Raw genomic sequence first — 10,015 nt, 5'->3', positions numbered from 1 at the left:
TCAAAGTGTTCTTGGTGTTCATCTTGACATTCAAAGTGTTCTTGCATGCATTATTTATTTTGATCTTGAATTCTTATGTCTTGTGTCATTTTGTTGTTTTTCTCTCTCTTCATTAATTCAAAAAAATAAAAAATAATATCTTTCCCTTATTTTACTCATAAATTTTGAAATTTTGGGTTGATTTAGTAAAAAAAAAAATTAAAATTTAGTTGTTTCTTGTTAGTCAAGTCAAATTTTTAATTTAAAAATCTTATCTTTTCAAAATCTTTTTCAAAAATCAAATCTTTTTCATTTTCCTTCTCAATATTTTCGAATTTCTTAAATAAATTTTCAAAATATTTTTTCTTATTTTTATTTCACATTTTCCAAAACTTTATTAACAATTAATATTTTGATTCAAAAATTTCAAGTTTGTTAATTTCCTGTTAAGAAAGGTTCAATCTTTAAATTCTAGAATAATATCTTTTAGTTTCTTGTTAGTCAAGTCATCAACTTTAATTTTCAAAATCAAATCTTTTTAAATTTCTTTTTCAAATCTTTTTTAAAATAAATTTCAATCATATCTTTTTCAAAACTTAATTTCAAAATCTTTTTCTAACTTCTTATCTTTTCAAAATTTGTTTTCAAATCTTTTTCAATTAACCACTTGACTTGTTTGTTTTGATTTTAAAAAAGTTTGCTATTTCTTATCTTTTTCAAAATCACCTAATTACTTTTTCACTTCTCATTTTCGAAAACAACTAACCACTTTTTCAAAATTCTTTTTAATTAACTAATTGTTTTAAATTCTAATTTTATTTTATTTCTTTTCTTAAATTTTGGATTCTAACTTATAATTAAAATAAAAACAAAATATTTTTCTTTTCTTTTAATTAATATTCGAATACTCTATCTCTCTCATCTCTTTCTATTTATTTTATTTATTTACTAACACTTCTCTTCTACTCATCTAATAATTCGAACCCTCTCTCTCTCTGTGTGTTCGAATTTCTTCTTCTTCCTTCTTCATTCTATTCTTCTTTTCCTCTGACACATAAAGAAATCTCTATACTGTGACATAGAGGATTCCTCTTCTCTCTCTGTTATCTTCTTTTTGATATGAGCAGGAACAGGGATAAAGACATTCTTGTTGAAGCTGATCCTGAACCTGAAAGGACTCTGAAGAGGAAGCTAAGAGAAGCAAAAGCACAACACTCCGGAGAGGACCTTACAGAAAATTTCAAAAAAGAAGCAGACATGGCAGCCGAACCCAACAACAATGGTGGAGATGCAAGGAAGATGCTTGGTGACTTTACTGCACCAACTTCCAACTTCTATGGAAGAAGCATCTCAATTCCTGCAATTGGAGCAAACAACTTTGAGCTTAAGCCTTAATTAGTTTCTCTGATGCAGCAGAATTGCAAGTTTCATAGACTTCCATTGGAAGATCCTCATCAGTTCTTAGCTAAATTTTTACAAATCTGTCACACTGTTAAGACCAATTGGGTTAATCCCGAGGTCTACAGACTTCTGCTTTTTCCCTTTGCTGTAAGAGACAGGGCTAGGATATTGTTAGACTCACAACCGAAAAAAAGCCTGAACTCTTGGGAAAAGTTGGTCAATGCTTTCTTGGCCAAATTTTTTCCACCTCAAAAGTTGAGCAAGCTTAGAGTGGAAGTCCAAACCTTCAGACAGAAGGAAGGTGAATCCCTCTATGAAGCTTGGGAAAGATACAAGCAATTGATCAGAAGGTGTCCTTCTGACATGCTTTCAGAATGGAGCATCTTATGTATATTCTATGATGGTCTGTCTGAATTGTCCAAGATGTCATTGGACCACTCTGTTGGTGGATCCCTTCATCTAAAGAAAATGCCTGCAGAAGCCCAGGAACTCATTGAAATGGTTGCAAATAACCAGTTCATGTATACTTCTGAAAGAAATCCTGTGAATAATGGGATGACTCAGAAGAAAGGAGTTCTTGAGATTGATACTCTGAATGCAATATTGGCTCAGAACAAAATATTGACTCAGCAAGCCAATATGATTTCTCAGAATCTGACTGCAATGCAAGCTGCACATCTGGCAGTACTAAAGAAGCCTCCTCGGAAGGAGAAGCTTATGACACTGAGAATCCTGCAATGGAAGAGGTGAATTACATGGGAGAATCCTATGGAAACACCTATAATCCTTCATGGATGAATTATCTAAATTTCTCATGGAAGGATCAACAGAAGCCTCAATAAGGCTTTAATAATAATAATGGTGGGAGAAATAGGTTTGGCAATAGCAAGCCTTTTCCATCATCTTCTGAGCAACAGACAGAGAATTCTAAGCAGAGCCTTTCTGACTTAGCAACCATAGTCTCTGATCTATCTAAGACCACTCTCACTTTTATGACTGAAACAAGGTCCTCCATCAGAAATTTGAAGGCACAAGTGGGTCAGCTGAGTAAAAGAGTTACTGAAACTCCTCCTAGTACTCTCCCTAGCAATACAGAAGAGAATCCCAAAAGAGAGTGCAAGGCCATAAATATACCCAAAGTGGTCGTACCTATAGAGGAGAAAAAGGCAGTGATTTTTAGTGAGGAAGACCTCAATAGACGTCCACTGACCACTAAGGACTTTCCTATTGAGGAATCAAAGGAATCTGAGGCTCATACAGAGATCATAGAGATTCCACTGAACTTACTGTTGCCATTCATGAGCTCTAATGAGTATTCTTCCTCTGAAGAAGATGAAGATATTGTTGAAGAGCAAGTAGCTCAGTATCTAGGAGTAATCATAAAGCTGAATGCCAAGTTATTTGGTAATGAGACTTGGAAGTATGAACCTTCATTGCTCATCAATGAACTGAATGCTTTGGTTCAACTGAAATTACCTCAGAAGAAACCGGATCCCAGAAAGTTCTTAATACCCTATACCATAGGCACCATGACCTTTGAGAAGGCTCTGTGTGACCTGGGGTCAGGAATAAACCTTATGCCACTCTCTGTAATGGAGAAACAAGGGTTCTTTGAGGTACAAGCAGCAAGAATCTCACTGGAAATGGCAGACAAATAAATGAAATAGGCTTATGGACTTGTAGAGGATGTCTTAGAGAAGGTTGAAGGACTGTACATCTCTGCTGATTGCATAATCCTAGACACTGGGAAGGATGAAGATGAATCCATTATTCTTGGAAGACCCTTCCTAGCCACAGCAAGAGCTGTGATTGATGTGGACAGAGGAGAGTTAGTCCTTCAATTGAATGAGGACTACCTTGTGTTTAAGGCTCAAGGATATTCTTCTATAACCATGAAGAAGAAGCATGAAAAGCTTCTCTTAACACAGAGTCAAACAGAGCCCCCACACTCAACTTCTAAGTTTGGTGTTGGGAGGCCACCATTAAGCTCTGAGTCTCTGTGAAGCTCTCTAAGAGCTCACTGTCAAGCTATTGACATTAAAGAAGCACTTATTGGGAGGCGAACCAATGTTATTTATTTATATTTATTTATATAGGCATTTGTTTTCTATTGTCATGTTATGTTTTCTTTAGGTTGATGATCATGTGGAGTCATAAAAATAGCTGCAGAATTAAAGCGGATTCAAAAATAGCATAAAAAAAAGCACACCCTGAAGGACAGGCTTACTGGCGTTTAAACGCCAGTAAGGATAGCAGAATGGGCGTTTAACGCCCAATCTGGCAGCATTCTGGGTGTTAAACGCCAGAATTGGTAGACAGACTGGCGTTTAACGCTAGAAAAGGGTGTCTGGTGTCTGGCTGGCGTTAAATGCCAGAATTGGCAGACAGACTGGCATTTAATGCCAGAAAAGGTAGTAGAGATGGCGTTAAACGCCAGAAATGGCACACAGAGGGCATTTAAACACCAGAAAGGTGCAGGGACCAGAATTCCTTGACATCTCAGGATCTATGGACCCCATAGGATCTCCACCTACCCCAACTCACTCTCTCTCCTCTTCACACCTCTCCATAACACTCTTCCCCAAATACCCTTGACCTATAAAATCCTACCCTCTTCCCCACAATCTCTTCACCACTCACATCCATCCACTATTCTCCAAAAACCCATCATAAAACACCACCTACCTCACCATTCAAATTCAAAACATTTCCCTTCCAAACCCAACCCCTCCTAACCACCTTCCATTTCACACATCATAAACACTTAAACCCCCCTTGGCTGAAACCAAAACACCCCTCTATCTCCTCCATTTCTTCTTCTTCTACTCCTTTCTTTCTTCTTTTGCTCGAGGACGAGCAAACCTTTTATGTTTGGTGTGGGAAAAAGCTCTGCTTTTTGTTTTTTCATAACTACTAATGGCACCTAAGGCCGGAGAAACCTCTATAAAGAGGAAAGGGAAGGCAATTGCTTCCACCTCTGAGTCATGGGAGATGGAGAGATTCCTCTCAAAGGTCCATCAAGACCACTTCTATGAAGTTGTGGCCAAGAAAATGGTGATCCCCGAAGTCCCCTTCATGCTCAAAAAGAGTGAATATCTGGAGATCTGACGTGAGGTTCGAAGAAGAGGTTGGGAAGCTCTCACCAACCCCATCCAACAAGTCAGAATCTTAATGGTTCAAGAGTTCTATGCTAATGCATGGATCACCAAGAACCATGATCAAAGTGTGAGCCAGAACCCAAAGAATTGGCTCACAATGATTCGGGGGAAATACTTGGATTTCAGTCCAAAAACCGTGAGGTTAGCATTCAATTTTCCAATAATGCAAGGCGATCCTCATCCTTAAACTAGAAGGGTCAACTTTTATCAAAGGTTAGACCAAGTCCTCATGGACATCTGTGTGGAAGGAGCTCAATGGAAGAGAGACTCCAAAGGCAAGCCGGTTCAACTGAGAAGGCTTGACCTCAAGCCCGTGGCTAGAGGATGGTTGGAGTTCATCCAATGCTCTATCATTCCTACTAGCAACCGATCTGAAGTTACAGTGGACTGGGCTATCATGATCCATAGTATCATGAATGGAGAGAAAGTAGAAGTTCATGAGATCATACCTCTAGAACTATACAAGGTGGCGGACAAACCCTCCACTTTGGCAAGGTTAGCCTTCCCTGGACTCATCTGTAACCTATGCAATTCAGCTGGAATTGTCATAGAAGAAGACATCCTCATTGAAAAGGACAAACCCATCACTAAAAAGAGGATGGAGCAAATAAGAGAGCCCACTCATGGACCTCAACAAGAGCATGAGGAAGTTCCTCATCAAGAAATCCTTGAGATACCCCAAGGGATGCATTTTCCTCCAAACAACTATTGGGAGAAACTCAACACTTATTTAGGAGAATTGAGTTCCAACATGGGGCAACTAAGGATGAAGCACCAAGAGCACTTCTTTATATGTTTTTAGGCATTGTTTTTAGTATGTTTTTAGTAGAATCTAGTTACTTTTAGGGATGTTTTCATTAGTTTTTATGTTAAATTCACATTTCTGGACTTTACTATGAGTTTGTGTGTTTTTCTGTGATTTCAGGTATTTTCTGGCTGAAATTGAGGGACTTGAGCAAAAATCAGATTCAGAGGTTAAAGAAGGACTGCTGATGCTGTTGGATTCTGACCTCCCTGCACTCAAAGTGGATTTTCTGGAGCTATAGAACTCAAAATGGAGCTCTTCCAATTGCGTTGGAAAGTAGACATCCAGGGCTTTCCAGAAATATATAATAGTCCATACTTTGGCCGAGTTTAGATGACGCAAATGGGCGTTGAACGCCAGTTCTACGCTGCTGTCTGGAGTTAAAGCTAGAAACACGTCACAAACCAGAGTTGAACGCCAGAAACACGTTACAACCTGGCGTTCAACTCCAGAAAGAGCCTCTGCACGTGTAACATTCAAGCTCAGCCCAAGAAGGGCGAGCAACATTCTAAGTTTGGTGTGGTAAAAGCATAAGCTTTTTGTTTTTCCATTACCATTGATGGCACCCAAGACCGGAGAATCCTCTAGAAAAGGGAAAGGGAAGACAAAAGCTTCCACCTCCGAGTCATGGGAGATGTAAAGATTCATCTCCAAAGCTCATCAAGACCACTTCTATGATGTTGTGGCCAAGAAGAAGGTGATCCCCGAGGTCCCTTTCAAGCTCAAGAGAAATGAGTATCCGGAGATTCGACATGAAATCCAAAGAAGAGGTTGGGAAGTTCTAACAAACCCCATCCAACAAGTCGGCATCCTAATGGTTCAAGAGTTCTATGCTAATGCATGGATCACAAGGAACCATGATCAAAGTAAGAACCTGAACCCAAAGAATTATCTCACCATGGTTCGGGGGAAATACTTAGATTTTAGTCCGGAAAATGTGAGGTTGGCGCTTAACTTGCCTGTGATGCAAGGAGATGCACGCCCCTACACTAGAAGGGTCAACTTTAATCAAAGGTTGGACCAAGTCCTCATGGACATATGTGTGGAAGGAGCTCAATGGAAGATTGACTCCAAAGGCAAGCCGGTTCAATTAAGAAGACTGGACCTCAAGCCTGTGGCTAGAGGATGGTTGGAGTTCATCCAATGCTCCATCATCCCCACTAGCAACCGATCTGAAGTTACTGTGGATCGGGCCATCATGATTCATAGCATCATGATTGGAGAGGAAGTAGAAGTTCATGAAGTCATCTCCCTTGAACTCTACAAAATAGCCGAAAAGCCCTATCCTGGGGCAAGGCTAGCTTTTCCTCATCTTATTTGCCATCTATGTTACTCAGCTGGAGCTTTCATAGAAGGAGACATTCCCATTGAGGAAGAGAAGCCCATCACTAAGAAAAGGATGGAGCAAGCAAGAGAGCCCATTCATGGATCTCAAGAGACGCATGAAGCTCATCACCATGAGATCCCGGAGATGCCTCAAATGCATTTTCCTCCACAAAACTATTGGGAGCAAATCAACACCTCCCTAGGAGAATTAAGTTCCAACATGGGACAACTAAGGGTGGAACATCAAAAGCATTCCATCATCCTTCATGAAATAAGAAAAGATCAAAAAGCAATGAGGGAGGAGCAACAAAGACAAGGAAGAGACATAGAAGAGCTCAAGGACATCATTGGTTCCTCAAGAAGGAAACGCCACCATCACTAAGGTGGACTCATTCCTTGTTCTTACATTCTCTGTTTTTTTCGTTTTCTCTATGTTAAGTGCTTATCTATGTTTGTGTCTTATTACATGATCATTAGTAGTTAGTAACTTTGTCTTAAAGTTATGAATGTCCTATGAATCCATCACCTCTCTTAAATGAAAAATGTTTTAATTCAAAAGAACAAGAAGTACATGAGTTTCGAATTTATCCTTGAACTTAGTTTAATTATATTGATGTGGTGATAATGCTTCTTGTTTTCTGAATGAATGCTTGAACAGTGCATATGTCTTTTGAAGTTGTTGTTTAAGAATGTTAAATATGTTGGCTCTTGAAAGAATGATGACAAGGAGACATGTTATTTGATAATCTGAAAAATCATAAAAATGATTCTTGAAGCAAGAAAAAGCAGCAAAGAACAAAGCTTGCAGAAAAAAAAATAAAAAAAAATATAGGCGAAAAAAATAAAAAAATAAAAAGAAAAAGCAAGCAGAAAAAGCCAAAAGCTCTTAAAACTAAGAGGCAAGAGCAAAAAGCCAATAACCCTTAAAACCAAAAGGCAAGGGTAAATAAAAAGGATCCCAAGGCTTTGAGCATTAGTGGATAAGAGGGCCTAAAGGAATAAAATCCTGGCCTAAGCGGCTAAACCAAGCTGTCCCTAACCATGTGCTTGTGGCGTGAAGGTGTCAAGTGAAAACTTGAGACTGAGCGGTTAAAGTCAAGGTCCAAAGCAAAAAAAGAGTGTGCCTAAGAACCCTGGACACCTCTAATTGGGGACTTTAGCAAAGCTGAGTCACAATCTGAAAAGGTTCACCCAATTATGTGTCTGTGGCATTTATGTATCCGGTGGTAATACTGGAAAAAAAAGTGCTTAGGGCCACAGCCAAGACTCATAAAATAGTTGTGTTCAAGAATCATCATACTGAACTAGGAGAATCAATAACACCATCTGAACTCTGAGTTCCTGTAGATGCCAATCATTCTGAACCTCAATGGATAAAGTGAGATGCCAAAACTATTCAAGAGGCAAAAAGCTACAAGTCCCGCTCATCTGATTGGAGCTATGCTTCATTGATAGTTTGGAATTTAAAGTATATTCTCTTCTTTTTATCCTATTTGATTTTCAGTTGCTTGGGGACAAGCAACAATTTAAGTTTGGTGTTGTGATGAGCGGATAATTTATACGCTTTTTGGCATTATTTTTAGTATGTTTTTAGTAGAATCTAGTTACTTTTAGGGATGTTTTCATTAGTTTTTATGTTAAATTCACATTTCTGGACTTTACTATGAGTTTGTGTGTTTTTCTGTGATTTCAAGTATTTTCTGGCTGAAATTGAGGGACTTGAGCAAAAATCAGATTCAGAGGTTAAAGAAGGACTGCTGATGTTGTTGGATTCTGACCTCCCTGCACTCAAAGTGGATTTTCTGGATCTACTGAACTCAAAATGGCGCTCTTCGAATTGCGTTGAAAAGTAGACATCCAGGGCTTTCCAGCAATATATGATAGTCCATACTTTAGCTGAGTTTAGATGACGCAAATGGGCGTTGAACGCCAGTTCTACGCTGCTGTCTGGAGTTAAACGCCAGAAACACGTTACAACCTGGCGTTCAACTCCAGAAAGAGCCTCTGCACGTGTAACATAATTAGCCATGCAGTGACAGCGCATCGGACCATTTTTCAGAGAGGATCAAAAGTAGCCATTGACAATGGAGATATCCTTACATAAAGCCAGCCATGGAAAGGAGTAGGATTAATTGGATGAAGACAGCAGGAAAGCAGAGGTTCAGAGGAACGAAAGCATCTCTATGCGCTTATTTGAAATTCTCACCAATGATTTACATAATTATTTCTATCCTTATTTTATTATTTATTTTCGAAAACTCCATAACTATTTTATATCCGCCTGACTGAGATTTACAAGGTGACCATAGCTTGCTTCATACCAACAATCTCCGTGGGATCGACCCTTACTCACGTAAGGTTTATTACTTGGACGACCCAGTGCACTTGCTGGTTAGTTGTATCGAAGTTGTGAATGAAAAACGATTTATCAAGACATGCGTACATAGTTTTTGGCGCCGTTGCCTGAGATCACAATTTCGTGCACCAAGCTCTGGACACCTCTAACTAGGGACTCTAGCAAAGCTGAGTCACAATCTGAAAAGGTTCACCCAGTTATATGTCTGTGGCATTTATGTATCTGGTGGTAATACTGGAAAACAAAATGCTTAGGGTCACGGCCAAGACTCATAAAGTAGCTGTGTTTAAGAATCAACATACTGAACTAACAGAATCAATAACATTATCTGAATTCTGAGTTCCTATGGATGCTAATCATTCTGAACTTCAAAGGATAAAGTGAGATGCCAAAACTATTCAGAAGCAAAAAGGCTACTAGTCCCGCTCTTCTAATTAGAACTAAGCTTCATTGATATTTTGAAATTTATTGTATATTCTCTTATTTTTATCCTATTTTGTTTTTAGTTGCTTGGGGACAAGCAACAATTTAAGTTTGGTGTTGTGATGAGCGGATAATTTATACCCTTTTTGGCATTATTTTTTACATAGTTTTTAGTATGTTTTAGTTACTTTTTATTATATTTTTATTAGCTTTTATGCAAAAATCACATTTTTGGACTTTACTATGAGTTTGTGTGTTTTTCTATAATTTCAGGTATTTTCTGGCTGAAATTGAGGGACCTGAGCAAAAATCTGATTCAGAGGCTGAGAAAGGACTGCAGATGTTGTTGGATTCTGACCCTCTTGCACTCGAAGTGGATTTTCTGGAGCTACAGAAGTCGAATTGGCGCACACTCAATTGCGTTGGAAAATAGACATCTTGGGCTTTCCAGCAATGTATAATATTCCATACTTTGCCCGAGTTTTGATGGCCCAAACTGGCGTTCAAACGCCCACCGGAGACCTTTTTTGACGTAAAACGCTAAAACTAACACCTGAACTGTAGTTA

The 10,015-nt window shown here is 38.7% G+C and overlaps 1 non-coding gene across 1 annotated transcript; it reads right to left on the bottom strand.

Annotated features, from left to right (window-relative positions):
• Positions 1-1,641: 1,641 nt before the first annotated feature.
• Positions 1,642-1,749, bottom strand: LOC112787851 (small nucleolar RNA R71). Its single transcript, XR_003195239.1, has one exon. It is a non-coding gene; the product is annotated as a small nucleolar RNA R71 (small nucleolar RNA).
• Positions 1,750-10,015: the final 8,266 nt, after the last annotated feature.

The sequence above is a fragment of the Arachis hypogaea genome, chromosome 20 (genome assembly GCF_003086295.3).
Source record: "Arachis hypogaea cultivar Tifrunner chromosome 20, arahy.Tifrunner.gnm2.J5K5, whole genome shotgun sequence".
NCBI classification, from domain to species: domain Eukaryota; kingdom Viridiplantae; phylum Streptophyta; class Magnoliopsida; order Fabales; family Fabaceae; genus Arachis; species Arachis hypogaea.
The sequence above is the reverse complement of the archived record's forward strand: the minus strand, read 5'-3'. Positions and strand labels throughout refer to the sequence as shown.